The 21,080-nt window shown below is 37.2% G+C and overlaps 1 protein-coding gene across 1 annotated transcript in view; it reads left to right on the forward strand.

Annotated features, from left to right (window-relative positions):
* The window catches only part of FUT8 (fucosyltransferase 8), a 135,461-nt gene that overhangs the window by 15,781 nt on the left and 98,600 nt on the right, over positions 1–21,080 (forward strand). Inside the window, exon 2 of the mRNA XM_075152280.1 lies at positions 10,864–10,940. The gene's annotated coding sequence lies outside the window, so the exon portion shown is untranslated. The remainder of the gene's footprint in view (positions 1–10,863; positions 10,941–21,080) is intronic.

Raw genomic sequence — 21,080 nt, forward strand, 5'->3', positions numbered from 1 at the left:
CTCAGTTTTGGGGCCAGTCTTGTTTAATATCTTTATCAATGATCTGGATGAGGGGATTGAGTGCTCCCTCAGTAAGTTTGCAGATGACACCAAGTTGGGTGGGAGTCTTGATCTGCTCGAGGGTAGGAAGGCTCTGCAGAGGGACCTGGACAGGCTGGATCGATGGGCTGAGGCCAACTGTATGAGGTTCAACAATGCCAAGTACCGGGTCCTGCACTTGGGTTACAACAACCCCATGCGACGCTAGAGGCTTGGGAAGAGTGGCTGGAAGGCTGCCTGGCAGAAAAGGACCTGGGGGTGCTGATTGACAGCCAGCTGAACATGAGCCGGCAGTGTGCCCAGGTGGCCAAGAAGGCCAACAGCATCCTGGCCTGTATCAGAAATAGCGTGGGCAGCAGGACTAGGGAAGTGATCATGTCCCTGTACTCGGCACTGGTGAGGCTGCACCTCGAATACTGTGTTCAGTTTTAGGCCCCTCACTACAAGAAGGACATGGAGGTGCTGGAGCGTGTCCAGAGGAGGGCAACGAAGCTGGTGAAGGGTCTGGAGCACAAGTCTTAGGAGGAGCGGCTGAGGGAACTGGGGTTGTTTAGCCTGGAGGAGAGGAGGCTGAGGGGAGACCTCATCGTGCTCTACAACTACCTGAAAGGAGGTTGTAGCGAGGTGGGTGTTGGTCTCTTTTCCCAAGTAACAAGCGATAGGACAAGGGGAAGTGGCCTCAAGTTGCACCAAGGGAGGTTTAGATTGGACATTAAGAAAAATTTCTTTACTGAAAGAGTGGTCAAGCCTTGGAACAGGCTGCCCAGGGAAGTGGTGGAGTCCCCATGCCTGGAAGTATTTAAAAGACGTGTAGATGAGGCGCTTAGGGACATGGTTTAGTGGGCATGGTGGTGTTGGGTTGATGGTTGGACTCGATGATCTCAGAGGTCTTTTCCAACCTTAATGATTCTATGACTCTATGATTCTATTACATATGTGTAATTGGTGACAGTTACTCAGTCAGCATGTGTAGTGTGTGGAGAAAAGGTATTTGGAAGGAAGAGTCATCAGTTCTTGAAGATGCAGTTTGAGCCTCACGAAACATTTTGTTTCTCCGCTATCTTCTATCTTGCTCTTTTTCAGCTTTAGACTTTCTGTTTCCTGATGGAGATGTATGAAGCATAGTGACAAGTTTGTCCTTTATGCAGTAGGTTCTCTAATGAGTTTAATGATGGACAGCACTGATGTCAAACTGTATCTCTGTAAAACTATGCATATAGTGAAAGGTACTACAAAATGTGCTTTTACATGAGGCTTAAAATTACATCTCAATGTTTTTTCTTTCATGCTTCCTGGAGTTCTTCCATATACAGCCTTTTCCTTTCCTACTGTCCTCTTATTGGCGTCAGGATTTAGCAGAAAACCCAATTTCATGGTTCCATATCCCTTAGTGTTTGAGTACTGCCGTGTCTTCTTTGCATGGCGTCTGTCAGCACCTCCTGACTGCTGTGCGGAAGGATGATCTATGGCTAAGTGAAGCTGTTGTTATGAAGGAAAACAGAAGTGATGCTTGGTGTAATTTATGAAGTTCTTTGCTGTATGAAAACTAGCTTATACATACAGTATAGATTATACATAAATATATTATACATATATAGATATACTTATATACAATACTATATAATTATACTAGTTTATATCTAATACTGGTCACATAGGGTAGCTTGTACCACAGTTATTGGACAGTGTAGGGAAACCTGAATTATACCAATATATACTTGTTTTGGGAATGAATGAAGAATTCTCAATTGTGGAGCCTTTAACCCACAGTAAATTAATTTTGGTGAGTCTGTTTGCTTTCTTTCGTACATTATAGACTGAAAGAGATAAAAAGATGAAATTCAGCTTGATTAAACTCAACATGTAACTTTAAAAATGATATTTGCTTTTTATCCCTAAGTAGGGAAGACATATGTATAATTTTCTAAAAATTCCCTTCATAAATTAAGCATCAGAGGAATAAGAGAGGTATGCAAGATTGCCTAATGGAGAGTGAAAGTGGGAGATAGGAAAATAACAGAACCACTTTGTGCATATATTAGCAATAGTCTCTTCTTAATATCACACTATTTTAGTCTGTCTGTGGTGAAGCACGCTCAAGGAAAAGATGTGCCAAAGATTATTCAAATATGAGCAACTTAAAAGACCTGAAACTTCTCTGAAATGAAATGTACCATAGTATTAATACATGTTTTTGCCCTAACATTTAGGCTTTATAAAGCTTGGTGTGTAGTATCGAGGAATAGTTTCAAAGGCATTTTCTGGTGTACTGAAATATATAAATTGCATATATTTTTGTGTAATGTTCATGCTAATGGAATTACATTCATTACAAATTTTCAGCTTCCCTCATTATCAGGCACCATCAGCCACCTAACAGACAAATTTCAAAAAGATTTTTCATTTTGAAAATTCCTGACCACTTCTTTGATCTTAATTGCTAGAATCTCAGCTTTGATAGTCATCTTGACATTTGTTTGAAGATCTACCTTTGATTAGCCTATGTCTGATAAACATGAAGCTGCAGCACTGTCTCGCCTCGAGGGAAGCGGTGTTGTGTCTTCCTTTTTTCTCAGCTTCCTGGATGCTGAACGCTGCTTGCATCTGTTCATAGCCTTCCCACGGAGCAGCAATGGCAGCAGTATGAAATTGATACCATCTTTGAAATCTGCACAGCTGCTGCTATGGTTCTGAATCACAGCAGTGAAGTTGGCCACAGTCTTGTTAATGTCACCTCACTGCTATTTGACCAATCAGTTAATAAAAGCAGAGTCACTCAAGCTGTTTGACGATAGACTTTGGAATAAAATGCTATGATTTTTATTTGGTTCTTGATTGAAAAACTTAAAATGAAAGGTGAAATTATGTATGAATTCCTAGCATAATTTCCATAGCAATATCAAACTGTGTGCTCACTGTGGGCAGGTTTGAAGAACTTATCTTTTTAAGAAGGAAGAAAAAAAAAGAAAGAGGAAGGAACAGGATAGGCATCTAAGGCACAATAGAAGATGCTGTTTCTTTCTTTTAACCTGCTACTACATAAATTGTTTCGATACATACATAAAGGATTCTTAGTAGTTCTGTTGGTGTTGGTATTTCTCTTGTGTGTTCACTTCTCTTTAAATATAAATTTCTCTGACTCTAAAAGACTGAGGAATGGTATTTGTAGGGGTAGCTGGTATTTGTAGTAGGTAGTAAGGTGTATATTTTTAAATTTTTTAAAAAGTCTATCTCCTTTATATCTGAAGTTTGATAGGCTGAATTAAATCCCACAGTTTAAAATAATCCCTCATAATTAATAGCAAGGTCCTCTAGCTTTTTTATATAAATATGAAATAGAAACAAATAGATCTTTTTTGACTTACAGCCATGTTTTTTTTGTTGTGTTTTCAACATCACAATTGTTTTTCTGTGACATGCATGTCCGTCTTCTTCTGTGAAGCTTGCTGATTTAGATCTTACTTTTTTTTTGCTGGGACTGTCGAACATTGTATTCATAGCCTTGTCTTTTGATAGGATAGGCTTTCTCTTTTGAACTAATTACTGTAACCCATAACAAATAATCATGAGGCTGTACTGCACAAAGAATTTCCTTCCTCAAATTCAAACACAGGTTTGTTTCTTACTGAGTTTCTTGACCTTATTTCAAGAGAACAGGTTTTGCCAGCATTTCAGCCTTTATTTCTTCTTCATGTTGTCTGTATTCTCACTTAACAACTTTCTTAATTGGGCTTTCCTGACAGCTTTTTTCAATCTTTTCTTTCAGTAGCTTGTGTCTAGAGAGAGCGTTCTCTCTGTGTGATTTCCTTGCCTCTAAATTTCCTCATTCTTTTGGTTAAATTTCTAAAGATGGTTACTACTTTCCCTTTTTCTTAGTTTTGTGTACTCTTCCAGACTTTATCTGCACTTAGTTTTTGTTTTCTTAAGCTGGTTTGATTTCGAATCCCTTTTGGCTGCATCAACACTAATAAAGTGGGCCATTGCCTGGTATTGAGGACAGCTGGCATGGATCGAGAGTTGTCCTTTCTGTTAATCTCTCAGCCATCAGAACAGGTAGGTGCATGCGCAGTACCATTTGGAAGTTTTCCCAACCGTGTGATAACCCTCAGTTCCCAGAGGTTGGAAGAGTGCAGTTGGCCTTTATCAAAAGTATTTCAGGACTTGTTCTAACATGATGGTTTGCATTTCAGCGTCTGGGAAAGTTTCAGGCATTAGTGTATTGATGTAACCTTTTAGGTTAACTTTCGTAAAGCCAATAGTCAAGCCAGTTACCAGCTAGAGGTTAGCTCAGTTATATCTATGATCTGCTTCTTGAAAGGCCTATCCTGTGAATCGTTAATATTAAATCTTGTGCTTTGAATGACTCTGCTCGCTATCTAGAAAACCAAACCAAACCAAAAGAACCAAAAAGAAACAAACGACCTCTCTCAACAGTCCCTCCAAAGCCTCATCCACTTAAATTTTCCTGTTTGGTAATTTATAGGAGATCTACACTTTCCTTCTCGTTGTAGCTTTCTCATTTTAATGTTACGTGGAGTGTTTGGCTTCTGTTGCATTCTGGATCTCAGAACAAGTATACAAACCTTAGATGTTCAAGGCAAGATTTCCTGCTCTACCATCTATATCTGTCCTTCCTGAGCCAAGTATGCCCTCTAACTTTACATAGTATTCTACTAAATGTGTTGTGTCAGTTGAGTCATATTTTTGTTTACTTTCTGAGATTTCCAGTTACTCTTGTTTTATTCCCCATAGTTTTTGCATTAGTTTACAGAGATCAAGGAAGCTCTGAAGATAGTCTACTGTTTGCCACCTTTGCCTCCCTATGACCCTTTAACTAACCATGCTTGCCATTCATCACTTTGGAGCTGTGGTCTTGATTGCCATTTGTAAGTCTTGTTATTTTATTAAAGAGGACAGTCTTTGCCTTTAATTTGCTCACTGGTGATATGAATGACAGCAGATTTTTAGCTTGCCAGGCTGGGAAGCACAGATGGCACTTCACATGGCTGAGAAGAAGTGGGCCTCTGGGGAAAAGAAACATAACATATGTTTTCCTGGATTTGAGAGCACTAAGAGAGGTCCAGTGCTTGCAGTGTTTTCCCAAATTTGCACTACGCGTGCAAGTGTGTAGTGTATTAGCAATGTCACTGTAGCATACATGAAACTTTGTAAAGTGAAAAATGTAGGGCTGGGGGCACTGAACAATAGTGACCTGTCTTCTGGGAATATTGGGATGTGTCAGCTAGGGTCATGTATTTTTTAAATAAAAGGGAAAAATGAGTCAAGTGTTTTGGCCAGTGTGTCTTGAAGGAGGGGAGCAGGAAAGAACTTGAGAGGTGCACAGTGTCACATTGGTTTATTACATTCTGGATGACCTACTCCTAGCAAGTGAATAGGTTAAAAATGTGTTTATATTTGGGATGTTATTTAATAACTTAATTCTTAGTTTGGCCCCTTAATATGTCCAATGAAAGAAATCAGTGGATTTTTTACTGTTCTGTGTACTGTATCAGTTTTATAGACTGTTCTTGATTTATGCCTTGAGAAACCATTATGTGTGGAAAATTTCAATATCATGAAGGGACTTTATATCTTACAGCAACTGTTTTGTATTTTCTTCCGCTAAGGATGAGCACTTAATGATACTGAATTTTGCTCCTGATTATTATTTGTACCATTAAAAATGGTGTACTCTTAGAACAAGGTCAAAGTGGCAAAGTCCTATCTGATAAGGAAAAACAAGTGTCAGGAAATCTCTGTCTTCTAGGCTTGTTTTGAGGAACTTTGAGGAATAATGCTTCCAAATCTGTATCGTGTTTGATTAAAGTAGAATTTCATTGAACAATTGTATGTCCTTCTCAAACCTGTGGTAGTCAAAGGGGAACCTTCTCTACAAAATTGAACTGCAGTAAGAATCTTGTGCACTTCACAAAAATTTGCTATTGAGAGCCTTTCTTCTGTGTGCAGTAGAAGTTAGATGATTTGGCTTTGATCCTTGCATATTATGGATTTGAGTATATTCCAGCTTTTCTTTAGCTCTTAGCAGTAAGGAATCTTAAACTGAAAAAAAAAAGAACATTTTAAAAAGTATATAATATATATAAAAATATATATAATATCTACAGATAATTTTTTATGTATATATCTCTCTTTTCTTAATGTATATATATTAAAAAGATTATCTTTCACTCTGTTCCCCTGGGATGTTCTTTATTTCCATGTTTGTTTAAGGAAACTTGCTTAGTATCAGCAACTAACAATGATACCAGGTGGATGGATTGATGGGTATAAGAGAAATGAAGTTCATTTTTTCAGCTACATAACTGCTTCTCCATTAGAAAACCACATTCCCTCTTGTCTTAAAACTGGAAAACGCATGTTCTGAGCTTCACTTGGCTTACAGAAGCAATAATTTTTCATTTGTTTTTCTTTACCAAACATGAAAAAACATTCAGTGTAACATTTTAGCTGATTTTGTTGTTTGTTTGTTTTAAGCGGTTTTGTTGTTTAAATCGATTCTTTTCTTGTAATATTTTCCCTAACATAGGTCCAGCCACTTCTCTGCCAGCTACTTGAAACCGTAGAGCCAGCACTGAAATAAGCAAGTGACTTCGCTAAAAACCTGGTCTGTGTGCTTCTGAAATTGCTAATACTAGAGAAGGCAGGATTATCACACTTAGTAGTAGAGGATGATTTATGTGTTTGGAGTAATAGAAAATGATTTAAGTTTAATTAAAAAAAAAATTGCAAATTCACATACTGGAGCGCTGACAAGAACTCCTGGTATAACTAGATTGGTAATCAGAGGTAGATTGTTGTTGTATGAGCCAGATCCTGATCTGTTTCCTTCTCAGATGATGTGGCTTTGTGAGAGTAACATGATTCGAAGACACATCAGCTGGTTTCTAGCTTTTAAAAAAGATTGTTAGGACCAGCTAACAAAGCATTAGTTGTTTTGCATTTAGGACGGTATATACCTCTGATCACAGTCACAGTCAGAAAAGATCGAGTCATTTGGAAAAGAAAGAACTGTTAGTGTGATTATGCTGAAGTTGAACTTGCCTTCTTAAAGGAGAATGAAAGAATTCTGCAAGTAAAGCCTAGGAAGAAATAAGAATAGTCTTTATTGGGTTTGAGGGCGTATATGGGAGAGAAACAACTGAAAATAAATAAATCTGAGCGATAAACTTAATAACAAATCTTGTTTGAAAATCAGAGGGTGAGGTCTAGTCTTACAAAATCAGTAATGGGGACAAAGAAACTCAGTGGTTCAAGATGATGTTTTATATATTTATGTAAAAAGACTGTGTAAGATGATAAGGTTGATCCTGGAGTCAGAAAATTAAAAATGAGCATGTGAGATTTCTTGGTACTGGAATAACAGAAATCTCTGAGAAAGAGGATAAAGCAGCCAAGAAAATATTTGATTGTTATTTGTCATAAAATTTCCAATTTTACAAATTATGTTCTTCAGGGCTACCATTGGTATCCTGTAGAGATCGGAAGGGAATATTTATTTTTTTTTTCTCATTTTGGTGCATAATTTATTTTCTTCTGAAGCAGAGGCAATTTGCCATTGACTAAAGTTGGGATTTTGAGTGAGGTGTCTGATTCGTCCTGTGGTATTGGGAAAGTAGTCCTGGCCTGGCATATGGGTCTAGTGTCTGTGTTCAAAGTTAAATCAGTTTGCCCCAGTCAAATGGGGAAGGGGGGGCGTTCTTCCCTCCACCCCACCCCTCTGTATTCCTGAGGTGATGTAGGTATTTTCATCTAACACTTCTGTAGTTGCAGACACTTACAGTGTGTCTGGCATCCTTGAATTCTACTCTCTTGCTGTTGTGCATTCAAGTTTTGTGTCTTTTTAAAATTCAACTTAAATTACATGGAAAGTGTTGATGAAATGTTTCGGACTTTTTTTTAAATGGGTTCGTGTAATGCAGGAGACTGGATTAAACACTCCAGGTGGTATTAAACCCTTTATAAGGATTTTTTTTTATAAATAGATTAATTTTTCTAAAAATAAAATGTAGTGACTAGTCGATGTTCACCCAGCAATTCAAAGTCGGAATCGGGCATATAACTAAAATTTCCTATCTGCAAGGTCACTTCATGACCTTTATCTCCAAAAAGATCTCTGCAAGAGGGGCAGACTTATCTGGAAGGCACCGGATCGATTAATCTAGTGATATTTGTAAACACTGTTGAGGTGATTGAACAACAAATGCAAAGATTTTTTTTTAAATAGTTGTAGTTTTTACATCATAAATAGAACTCCATTTTCAGGGATATATTAGCAATATTAGGCTGGAAAATTGTAAGCTTTTTGGTAATTTTAAAGTTTTGAATGACTCAGAGTAGGTTGGCTTTTTTCCACAGTTCCATAAAAAGATCCTGGAATAGACAGTCACTTTACATTAGTTGTGATGATCTTAAAACAAAGGGCTTTATTTCTTTCCTCTTAGTAATAGATTTATGGATGGAAAAAAAAAATTGCTGGTCTCCTGCATCTTGATTCCAGTACAGTATTTTTTACTTCTTTGTGAGTTACTCTGAGCAGACTATGGGCTACAAGAAAATATTCTGAAACCAGTGCATAGTTGGTTGCAAAACAATACTTGAAACTCAGATTAAAATTTCATTGTCATACAGGTAGAATCTGTTAAGTGGAGCTAGAAATGACTTTACCAGACTAGGCTGGACTGTTTTATGTTAAACCAACTCAACATATTTAACTGTTTTGCAATATTTTTTTTTTTTTTAATTATTCGTGTTGTGGACAAATTTTCCTGGAGCAGAGGTATAAACTACATTGGAACTTTGTTTTTTTCCCCTCTACTTTGTCAACAACTGTTAAGTAGCTACTTCACTCTGATGGTATGTTAGTGTAGAAAAAAAGACCCAAATATTCATGCTTTCTTTTTATTGTTCTGTGTGTTTTTATATATTTGAGGATACCACAGTTTAAAATTTTGGGGAGCTTTTTGTTGGGCATGGTGAATTGTCCAGCTTTGTAGGACTCTGGCCTTTTGGTACTGCCTGTAATTATGTTGCTTACAGATAAATCAACTTGTAAATTTAGTAATAGTTCTTTTCATTACATGAAATGTAAACATTTCCACTTCATGTTTACTATGAGCCAGTCTGTCTAAATCTATTTTTCCATATGTATGGCTCACATAATATGCTGCCTTCTACCTGTTATTGAGGTTGCAAATATGGAGTTGTAGGAAGATACAGCATAATGCTTCATTACAAAATTAAAAGTAACCATCATTCTAGATTGTGCTCTAATGGGTTCACTGTAGGGCTAGCTCTTGGAAGAGGTGGGCTCCATCTTCAGTTTTGCTTGGCTTCGTGACTCACCTTCAGCTGATAGTTTCACGTCTCCATTTTTGTGAAACATGTAGTGTAACTGATTTGATGAGAGGTATGATGAAAGAACTAGTTTAGTTTTTCTGGAAAGCTAAGCCCCTGATGTTACTTTTTACACATGGGGTAACACTGTTGTATTTTTTTGGTTGGATTTCTGAGATTCTTTATCACAGGAAAAGCTGTATCCTTTTTATTGAGTGCCGCTTTAGCTGAAGTATACCCCGACTATCAATCTCAAATGGAAATGAAAATAGGTTATCTCACTCTTTCCCCCAGGCATTCAATTTTTGGAAGTTCCTGGGCTCTGACCTTGTAGGTACTGATTATTTTAAATAATCTATTACATGAAAAAGAAAATACAGAATTCAGTCTTTTTTTTATTTTTATCAGTGTTGCTGCTTTTGAGATTTTTAGAGTTGCCAGTTCACCATGTTCATTTAACAGTACAGCTGCTGAAGCCTCTCTTCGAAATCTAAAATCACTTAATTTTCATTCAAAAATAAGACTAATTTGGCAGAATTCTCATTGCAATAAAGGACTATTATCTGAAGCATTTATCATTTTCTCTTCACTCCTATTCCTGGTACTATTGCTGCTTTAATTGGTTTCCCATTTATTTTTCTTCCGCAGTTTTATCCCTTTCCTTGAGGTCAGGTTCACAAATGAGTTTTTTCAACATCCAATTTATTGCTGTTTCAGAGTCTGATATGTGCAGCTTTTGATTGCTTTTCTGTTAAATGGCCAAGAATCAACACTTAGTGCAGTAGTATACAGCCATTCTGAATTAGTGAGACCACTGTTGTAAAATGATGTAGCAACTCCATGCCTTGATAACCCAAAAGTAAGATTTTGTTTAAAACAATCTGCTATGTTATATATGGTCTACTATGTATGTTATGTTATGTACAAACATAAATAAACAAGTGGTACAAACCGACTTAATTTGCTTACATCTGTTTTAAAGGTACAGCCTACTGTTTTCCATGCGGAAACTATTTCAGTTTGAGAAGTTTACTATTTGAATTTTTGGCATCTGGTTTTAGGATCTTGATCCTATAATTTTTCTCTTTTTTTTTTTCCTAAAGCCTGGCTATATATATCCTAAGAATGAATCCACTGCTTTTTTTCCCCTTGCTTTCTTAATTTGTTTTCACAGATGACTTGAGGGTCTATGCTTAACCTTTGTTGGTTTTTTTAGGCAATGAAGCAGACAGTTTCTATTTTTTTGGCTCTCAGTATAAATAGAAGTTGTTCATACGTATAAGTTTCCTTTTTCATAAGAGTTTTGCTACAAGTCATTTAATCACAAATCATACAAAATTCTGAGCAATATTTTTAATGAGTGTTTGCATGATCTCTTCAATGCTGCATATAATAGTCAAAGGATGAAAACATGGTTAAAGATAAAAAAGGATAAAAACTAATGATCTTCTTTTCCTCTTCTACTTTCAGAGAATTACCTAGGCTTCAAAATGAAAGTGAGGAAGGAGAGTCTCCAAAAGTATTAATTTGAACAATAATTATTGCTGGTAAGTACTTCTCTTCCTCTGTGATGTTGCGTCCACTGGGACAAAAACTAGGTGTAAAGAAACTAGATGAAGACCTGTGCTACTTAAACAGCAACTGAAAACTGCCCTTCTGTTGATAAATCCTTGTCAGCTGGAAAAAGCAAACTTTGCAAAAGAGAGGTCAGGTCCTTTGCTTTTATGTCAGGTCACTGACAAAATTGGTCAATCAGACACCCGTTTCACCTTTCTTTTCTCCTTACACCCATTTATCTCCCTTCTCCTCTTTGCCTCTCACCTCCTCTTTGATAGATTCATTATGTATCCTCTGTCTTATGTACAAAGCCCTTATTCTTTGGCAGTATTTTTGGGCCCTTTCATCTGTATTGCAGATATTACATGTATTTCTCAGAGATAAGCAATACTTCTGTAGAAGTTGGGCACAGGCCCTATTCCATGAAGTTTCTTTGAGAGTTGTAACTAACTAAGCTATTGTGGCTGGAAGCTGTTGTGTGGTCTGGGGTATCCTAGATCCAGTGCTAGATTTTCTCAAATGGTGACGAGTCTTAAAAACTTAATACTACAGATTCGTATGTTTAAGAAGGTCTATGCAACTACCATAATGCTCATTTAAATAAATAAATGTATCATCAAAGATAAATCTTAGAAGAATAGTACCTCTCTTCTTCTTGAGAAGTTGATTAAAGAATGATGTGAACTTCATACTGAAACGTGAATTCAGGTGTGAACTTGGAAGCCAAGCGTGTTATGACGTTATTCTTTTTTGATGCAACTGTAGAAAAGACTTATGATCAGTATTGTTAGTTACGGTAAGGATAGGAAGGTTGTGAAAGTTTCTTGAACTTTCACAACTGAACAAATTAGACTAACAGCTCAAGCAGATTTGTTGCAGATGAGATGCTTTTACTGTTCACTCAACTTCAGTAATGGTTGTCAAGCTGAAGACATCTAAAGTACTCTCAATTATTATGATTTATTCATACAGTCATAACTCTTGAAGTACTTTGTTAGCTTAAGAATTTAATGAATGGTTTTAAAAAAAAAAAAAAAAAAGTGTGTGGGATTTAAAATGATATTCTGAGGACCTCATGGCCAGGCCAGAACAAAGAATATGGTGGTAGCTTTCCAAGCATCCAGTTTCCAGTTAGATTTCTTGAAACTGGCTTAGCTGTTGTAACTGCTTGCTGTTGCTGAAAGGGGTTGTTTCCATTTCCCGGCTCTCCTCCATATCTGACTCCTGCTGAAACCAGTTAAGTGATTTATCTCACAAACCCAGCAAAAAGGTGGCTAGTTTTGTTTCTTCGTTTGTGGATTGGATTAGCTCAGATAAGCGTTAAGAAAGTGTTAAAGTGCTGCAAAGGAAGAAATGAGACTCTGCAGGCAGGAGCAAAGAGCGTGGGAGCGTAACCTGTCCCTTCAGGCAGCAGCCAGTCGGTGGATCTGTCCAGCGGTTTGTGGTCTGTGTTGAAGTTGCTAGACTGGAAATAGATGATTTGACTTTGGAGAAGAACAGATGTGGCTTCTGTGAGAGTTTTAGACTAGAACTGGCTAATCTTGCCAGATCCCTCCCAGCCGTTGCTGTTAGTAGGAGTGACCTGTCGATACTGAATAGAAACAATGATTCGGAGGGAAAAAATCTTAGCAGATAACTTGAAAAATCTGTAATAGTCTTCCCCCCGCCACCCCACCCCAGCCCCATGTGAAATATCTGTGTGCTCCAGGCCGTGGAAATGAGTGAAAAGTACATATGAAGAACTTCCATGATTTGTCCAAACCTCACTTCTTATCAGAATTGACTGGTCCCTTGTACATGATGTTAGATAATACAGCAATTTGTCTGTATCTTAGTTTACAGTTTTGTAAATTAGATTTTTTTTTTTGTTTAAGTGTGAGCCTGGATGCTTGCTTATACTTAGCTTTTATACTTCATTTTTTACTGTGTTCACACTACCTTGATTTGTCTGTAAACTGTGGCAATGGTTGCATCTTTTGTAAACATGCAGTCCTTCCTTTAGCAAGGACAAAGCACAGTGGTTGAGAACTGCATGAAACCTCTTTTTGCCTTTTCTGTTCAATTTGTGCGGGAGGATAATTAAGAGGATTTGTGCAGGTCTATAAACTGCAGCGTCTGGAGCACTAGTTAAGCCAGTAGTTTTGTATGCATTGCTAAACTACTAAGGGAGATTGAGCAGTGGAGGAAAGATGATTTGAGCTTAATATCTAGGTGAGATCTAGGTAGTGCTGGTAGGTTGAGGCAAGTAACCAAGTAAGAGAATGAAGGCGATACCTTTCCCGTATTACTTGATTGTGCAACCTATGGATTGTGTTGGATCCTTGCTTCCTGTCAGACTGCATAACAAACTGCATTCGGAACTATTTTCTGCTATCAGAGTCTGGCTAGGAAAAACTCTATTTAAGCCATCTTAATATTTTTTAATATTAAATCCTATTTAATATTTTTTCTTGATGCTTCTCACATGTAAAAACATTGCCATGGTAGTCTTTCCCTTTTTTTTTTTTCTTCCCACATCATATTTCACACTTGGTCTAATCCATTCCATCTATGAACTGCAGTTTTGTAGTTTATTAAAAAAGAAAGGTCAACTGGGCATTTTTTATTACATTCTAAACCACTTTCTTACCCTTTCTTGGACATGCTGTAAGTTACATTTATCTGTGATAGGCTTTTGAAGATAAACTAATCTCTGCAAAAGGTCTTTATATTTTGAGTTTTAAGGTTTATTGTAGGGGCACCTGAAATCTTGGATAGATATTCTTTATTTCTACATATCTGAATCGATCAACACATGATTCCTGATGGAAAAGGAAAATACCTTTTCAGAAAGGTATGTTGCTGATCCTAGCCCTGCCCTTTTTATCAGGATCAAAGCTGGACCACCCCTCTGTGTTTCTGGAGTATCTACTATCTCTCTTGCTTACTACTTTTCTTCTCGCCTGGGGATCAGCAAAGTCTGTTTCTTGTTCTAACATTTGGCTTCAGTCCACTGTTTTATTCTGCTAGTCATTCAACTTGGATTCTTGGTTGAAAGATGGCTTATTGCTTGGTTGGCTCTCTGAAATATATTCTTTATTAAAAGTACATTCTATATAAGTCAGTTCTGATGCAGCAGCACAAACAACAATCTTTCATGTCTTTTTCCTTCTCAAGAAAAGAGGTTACTAATGTATCCATTGACTTGCATGTTTACTGCAGTGAAAAATGATACCAGGCTGAGAGACTGCAGAGAAGTTGGAAGATTGAATTAGAATTTAACATGAACCAACAAATTAGAATGATCTGGGAAAAATGGGATACAAGCCCATTAAGGGCAAGCTTAAAATGCTGCTTTTAAATTAAAGAAAAATAAAATAGGCAAATACAGAATAAGGAATGGCTGAGAGTTCTGAAGAAAAAGATTGAGCTGACCTTAAGTCAACAGTATCATGCACAAAAAAAAGTTCTGGAAATGTAACATCATACTAGGATAAATAAATGGAAGCACTGTCATAAAACACTGTGTAAATCCCTCTGCTTAACTTAGGGTACAAATGGAGTCAACTAGCTCATTGTATCTGGTTTTGAGCCATGCACTTAATACATGCAAACAAATCAAAATTACCTTGCCAAACTGGAGAGTCCAGAAGACAATAGTACCGATGATCAGAACACTGGATCCAAAACCTATGAGGAGAGGTTTTAAAAATGGAGGCTGCTTTAATACAGAAAGTAAGTGCTGCTGTTCTAGGTCTTTTGGAACACCACAAAACCTAATAAGCTTACATCTTTACCGGTGGAGATTAATGCAGTGTGGCTTGTGAAGCACTGCAATAGACTGGGAAGAGCGTATGTCTGTCTTTGGAAGTTCATAAAAAGTGGTAAGACACATGAGCATGTGTGGTCTCATCTTAGAGGAGAGGGGTGCTCTAGTAACCTTCTGATAACCTTATTCCATTTTATGATTTAATGTCTAGTTTCTACCTGTTTTTTTTTTTTTTTTGTTCTTAATTGCTATCTCTTTTGTGAGTGGAGCATGGGGAGAACAGCTTTTTGCAAAAGATACCCAGAAGCAGCATAGAATCTCTTTCTGCATATTACAATAAATTTTTTATTTTAATATTTATTTTAGCTTAAATATTTTCTTCCAATGGACCAAGTAGCTTTTGATCTTGAATACATTTTAAACTTAAATAGTCCAAATCTAAAACACTAACCGTAAGTTTGGCAGAATTGGAGATGGTAACCTGGTGGATATTATTCGGCTATAAACTAGTAATATTTTTATAGTGCCTGAAAAAATCAAATTTCAAATATCATTGATAATCTATACCATTTAAAATATCTGAGATTAGACTGTTACACTACACTAAAACTACGGGTTGGGAAATTGTTTAAGGAGACAAGATCAGAGGAAATAGCCAGACAAAAAGTCTTTTTGTCTGGAATATGTCTCTTGCTTCACAAGTTCCTGCAGTTAAATAGGTGAGGAACTATGTCGCAGGATTTTTTTGTTTTTTAATATGAAATACAGAGACTTGGTATAGCCAATTCTGTTGAAAGTATCTGTGAGTTAGAATTTTTATCTAGTATCATTTTAGATAAAATGGTAGACTGGGGGTGTTAGTCTTGCCCACTTTTTATTGTTTATTAGAAGAAATTGTAGTTGTCATGGAGAGAACAGGATGTGGATAAATGCCAAGGCTACATCTACAATATAGAAATATTCTGCAGTTGTTTTGACTTTGCTTTTTTTTTAGATGATATAATCATTCTACACTAATAATTCAGTTCTTCTTTATTGTGTCTATATTTGGTTTATGTTAAATGGTGGCTAATAAACACTTCAGAAATTGGCAGAACCTGTTAGCATAGGAAAATCTTCATTTAATTGTTTTTGCACTTCAGTCTTGGGTTGGTTTTTTTTTTGGTGACCTTTTGTTTTTAAACCAGCGTTGAAATAACCCAAGTCTAAAGGGAATGAGAAAAATCAGATGCCTTGCCAGTATGTAGAAAAAAACCTGATCAGAACATAGGTTAATTATGGGGTGATTCACTTGAAATTGATCCTAGTGATACTGTCTTGTAATCAGATTGATTTTTCTTAAAGATATTTGTTGTAACTCATGTTAACTGTATTAAAATTGGTTAATGAATCCCAAAAACTCAGTAAACGGGGAACTTTCAAACCCTAAGGAAGGTTGCCCTAAGGCTGCATGGCAGGGGGTTCTTGGTCATTGTCTTTGCTGATTCTTGGGGAGAATATATTGTTCCTAATAAATCTCTAAAAGTTGTAGTTTTCATGCCATGGTAATTTTAATGATAGAAAGAGATCAGTAACTGTTAAATTGCTTGGCAAGTTGAACTTACTTGAAGAACTTGTATTTGGATAGAGCCAAATGTATATCTTCAAGAATGGAGATTCCACATCATCTGAGATCTGCTCCAGTGTTTGACAGTCCTCATAGGTTTTGGTTTTTTTTTTTCTTTTTTCTTTCTTTTATTGAGCTGGAATTTACCGTGTTCCGAATTGTGTCTGTTGCTTCTGGTCCTTCCACTGGGCAGAAAAAAAGTGCCACCCCATCTGCTGAGTACTTGCAGGAATACCTCTGTGTATATCATAGTTATGCAAGAAGAGAAAAAAGAAAATGATGAAAAGTTGGGTGATAAGGTGGATTCTACCAGAAGTGGAAAAGAGAGTAACTAAAATGCTGGTGCTGCTGTGCATACTTTTGACTTTCTGATGCAGTTTCATGCTATACCTGTTCAGAATACATTAGGAACGTCATTACCAGAAAGTGGATTTCTTTCAACACTCAGAAGAGGGTACCATAGTAACATCTGTGAAAATTAATCCACTGGAAGGGGATGTACCAAAGTATACAGACTCTTAGAGAAAGCAAGGAGACTTTGGATACCAACATGAGGCCTGACGAATGGGTGAAGTGAGTAAGGGAGATAGCTTGTATTTATTGTTTTTATGTTCTTGTGGAAGCTCGACATTCTCCTTCTGCTCCCCGGCAACATCCTCTAGTTGTAGCTCTGAGTATGTGATAAGAAAAGGAAACAAAAAGAACTAGCTCTCAAAGCATCTTAAAAACCTAGTTGGCCATAAAAAGCCTATGAAATTAAATAAGCTATTGTGTTCTGGCAACCAGGTAGAATTTCTGTTTATGTATTACCAAATCGATTAATTGCAAACAAAAATATGTCACAACTAAGGCCATAAAAATAAAATACATTGGTATCTGAGATACTCTTTGAAAGCAAGATAGTAACTAGTTGGCCAAATTAACTGATTTTTTTAAGCCAGATTTGGGAGGTAAACTGGAAATATGAATGGTACAAAAGGCATTTCTTGATTTTTTTTTTTTTTTTTTGTAAAATTTTTTTTTCCCTTCTTGTCCTGTTTCAGAAAAGTTTTGAGCAGATTCCTTTTCCATGCCATAGAATCATTTAGGTTGGAAAAGACCCTTAAGATCACCGAGTCCAACCGTAAACCTAACACTGCCAATTCCACCACTAAACCATGTTATTGAGTGCCACATCTACACGTCTTTCAAATACCTCCAGGGCTGGTGACTCAACCACTTCCCTGGGCAGCCTGTTCCAAAGCTTGACAACCTTTTCGGTGAAGAAATTTTTCCTAATATCCAAACTAAACCTCCCTTGGTACAACTTGAGGCCGTTTCCTCTCGTCCTATCACTTGTTACTTGGGAAAAGAGACCAAGACCCACCTCGCTACAACCTCCTTTCAGGTAGTTGTAGAGAGCGGTAAGGTCTCCCCTCAGCCTCCTCTTTTCCAGGCTAAACAGCCCCAGTTCCCTCAGCCGCTCCTCATAAGACCCTTCACCAGTTTTGTTGCTTTTCTTTGGATGTGCTCCAGCATCTCAATGTCTTTCTTGTAGTGAGGGGCCCAAAACCAAACACAGTATTTGAGGTGTAGTATCACCGGTGCTGAGTATAATGCTTGCCATGATTGCCTTCAGTTTCATACAGCAGCCATAATCACCACTGCCTCTAAAATTTTGGCCATTTTTAGTGCACTGTTTCTACATTTGTATCTTCAGCTACTCAACAGTTCACCCTGCAGCCTTTTGGTATCTGTAAGCTGTGATGAATGGTATACAGTTCTCTTGAGGGTGGTGACAAACCACTCCTGCAACAAACTGATCTAATTTGGAGAGATTCTCATAGGAAAAATGTAATGGTACTTGTGTTCTCCCCTCCACTTCCCCATGTTTAATGTGAACGAAATAAATCTGTGCTTTCTGTCAGTGGCCTTTGGTTGAGGTATCAGATACCTGAAAGACTGACTTTGATTAGGAGACGGGAAGACATAGCTTAGGAAGTGATTTTCCGAGATTCTCTGGTAGTAAAAAAGGCTACTCGGCGAGCAGAGATGGGAGGCACGATGTATTAGAGGCAGTGCAACAAGACTATTTAGTAGAATGTCCACATTAGATGGAAAAAAGGAAGAAGGATTGCCATTGGCTTTGCAGACGGAACTGAGACCTCATTTTATTGCTCAGGGAACAAACACGTTACAGAATATTACAGAGGAATCCCAGTTCAGTTCTCGGACCATACTCCCCTCTGCCAACAGGTTGTCCACATACCCTTACCAAAGTCAGCATATTACTGGTAACATTTTTGTCACAAATACTATGTAAAATACAATGTGTAACAGTAACAGGAATATTAAATTCTGTGAAATCCATCCTTGTCTCAAAGCATTACCAGCTCCTTTTCAGCCAATTGAATGCATATTCAAAGGTCACGTTGCATCTTCTTATGCAGCAGTTGTATTGCTCCTTTCTCCTCCTTAGACATCATGTAGAATTTCACCTGTCAGACTAAAGATAATCCTTCAGAATGAATATTGGCATTGCAATTCTGCCACTGAATATGTGCCTTTCCAGGAAAAATACTAATGTTTTCACAAAGTCCTATTTTTAAAAGACTGCTTTTTGCACCTTCCTGCCCAACCATGTTAATATTGATGGTATTCTATTTTTTAACCATAGAAAAGAACTCCTTTCCCTTCTATGCTTAAGATTGGCTTAGGAAGGCAGAACTGCTATATGTCCTTCTTCTCTTGAGCAATCACGTTTTAGAAATTCCATTGTCTTAAAATGTTCTTTTTCCTGCATGTTACATTTGCAGTGCTGTGCAAGAGGTCATGTTTTTAGTGGCTCTTTATGTGTGATGATAGCTATTTACTTGATATTTTTCTTCAAGTAGATGATCAGGTGACTGATAGTAGTCTGGGATTGCAGACTTCTGGAGGGCAATCATTCAATTTTGCCCCATTGTCAAATGACTTTGATTTTGTTGTCAGTGGCGTTATGTGGCAGTCGTGTTTGGCATGAATGTAATCTGAAGGGTGCAAGGAGATTGCTAGTCGTCCTATAACTGTAAGAGTGAATGATCTTATAACTTGGTGCTTTTTTTCACAGACCCAAAAACATCACTCCGCACTGTGCAGCTGGTCAATGAATGCTTGCAGCAGTTGGTGATTTTTGTGCACCATCTGTATCATGCATCCTTTCTTCTTGATTATCTTGTCTTCATTTGAGCGTGATTTGGTAGTTGTTGAAGTCAAACAAATAGGGAAGAATTATGTATGCTATTGTTATATGTGCATAACACTCATCTGAGAAGAATTTATGTTTCTTCTGGAGGGTGGCAGAATGGAAGCTGGTGTGCCACAGGTATTTTAAAAAGGGGAGACTGAAAAGCAATGAATGGAGTTGTGGGAAGTGGACTCTGAGTTTTCATAATTGCCTGAATGCTGTGATTAGCATCCCACAGAGCACTGTAAAACAGTCCATTAATCATATCTTAGGCAGTGATAAAGAAGGCTCTGAAATGTCAACTGTTTTGTGCACCTTTCTGTGGTTACAAGATTTTGTGAACAGGAGCCAGAATATTTACAAAAACAAGTGTATGTATGCTGTGATGTGCCACTGTTAGCAGCAACATGACAACTGATGCTTTCTGGAATAAAACTTTCTAGTGTAGCAATACTATTAGAATAGGTTCTCAAGTTATTTTGCTCAAAATGTTTTATGATGTTTGTATTTCTCTGTTACTAAACCATTTCTGTTTCAAATTAACATCCAGATTAAAGATGCTTACACTAATTTTGTCCCACTGGTTCCATTCACACAATTAATCTAGTTGTTTTCAGTCTGCTCATCTTCATGTTTTCTTACTGTTTTATGATGTTTCCTGTTTTTCCTGGGATATTCCAGAAAACTAATTTGCATATACCTGGACTCTCTGTTTTTCAATTCCTAATTGTTGCTATTAACTAATAGAAAATTCTTAAAATGTGTTATGATATGAAATGATTTGTATGATGAACCTGAATTACTAAGCTCTGTTGGAGGGGAAAAGTTAATTAATGCTGATACTTCTGAAGTTATTTTGCAAAGACTGAAAACTGAACATTCATTCTACATCAGTGCTTCACAATATATTTGAAATGGTACGTTTCTGAAAACTGCTTCTGTTCTGAAGCATATGCTTTAAGTCAAAAGTAATGGCATTTACATGTACTCTGAACATACCACAAAATCACTAAATCAGAATATTCAACTGATCCCTAGATTTTTCAGCCAGCAGGTTATATTTAGTTTTGGCTGTTCAGTACAATAGCAGTATTCCAAGGAACGTTGCTAGGATGTGACCAGTGTAAAATAATCTCTGAGTTTGGGAGCATTTTACAGCAACATATATTAGAGTGGATTATTACTTTGATGCCTCACTAGAGCAGGGAGCATAGCACAAAGCAAGGTCAAGAAAAAGGAAAAATCCAGCTCTGTTCAGAAAATTAGTGGAATGCAGTTCATGCATTCTAATGGCTTCAGGGAGTATCTTAATAACATATGCTCTCCATCCCTCACTCTGCTTTTACTTCTTCCACGTGCCTTTTTGGAGCAATGATCTTTCAGGCTTGAACTCTGCAAATCCCTCAAATTTGGCAGTACTTGAGGGTTTTCCCCATTTGCCTTATATTGAAGGATTGCGTATTGCCTGCATTTCATTTATTCCTTTGTTTCAACTTTTTCATAATTTAGTAACAGTTGTAAACATATCATCTGGAGATGGAGTTGATGGCAGAGAGCAAGAGATCTTTTCC

This window comes from Calonectris borealis, chromosome 5 (genome assembly GCF_964195595.1).
Source record: "Calonectris borealis chromosome 5, bCalBor7.hap1.2, whole genome shotgun sequence".
Lineage (NCBI taxonomy): Eukaryota > Metazoa > Chordata > Aves > Procellariiformes > Procellariidae > Calonectris > Calonectris borealis.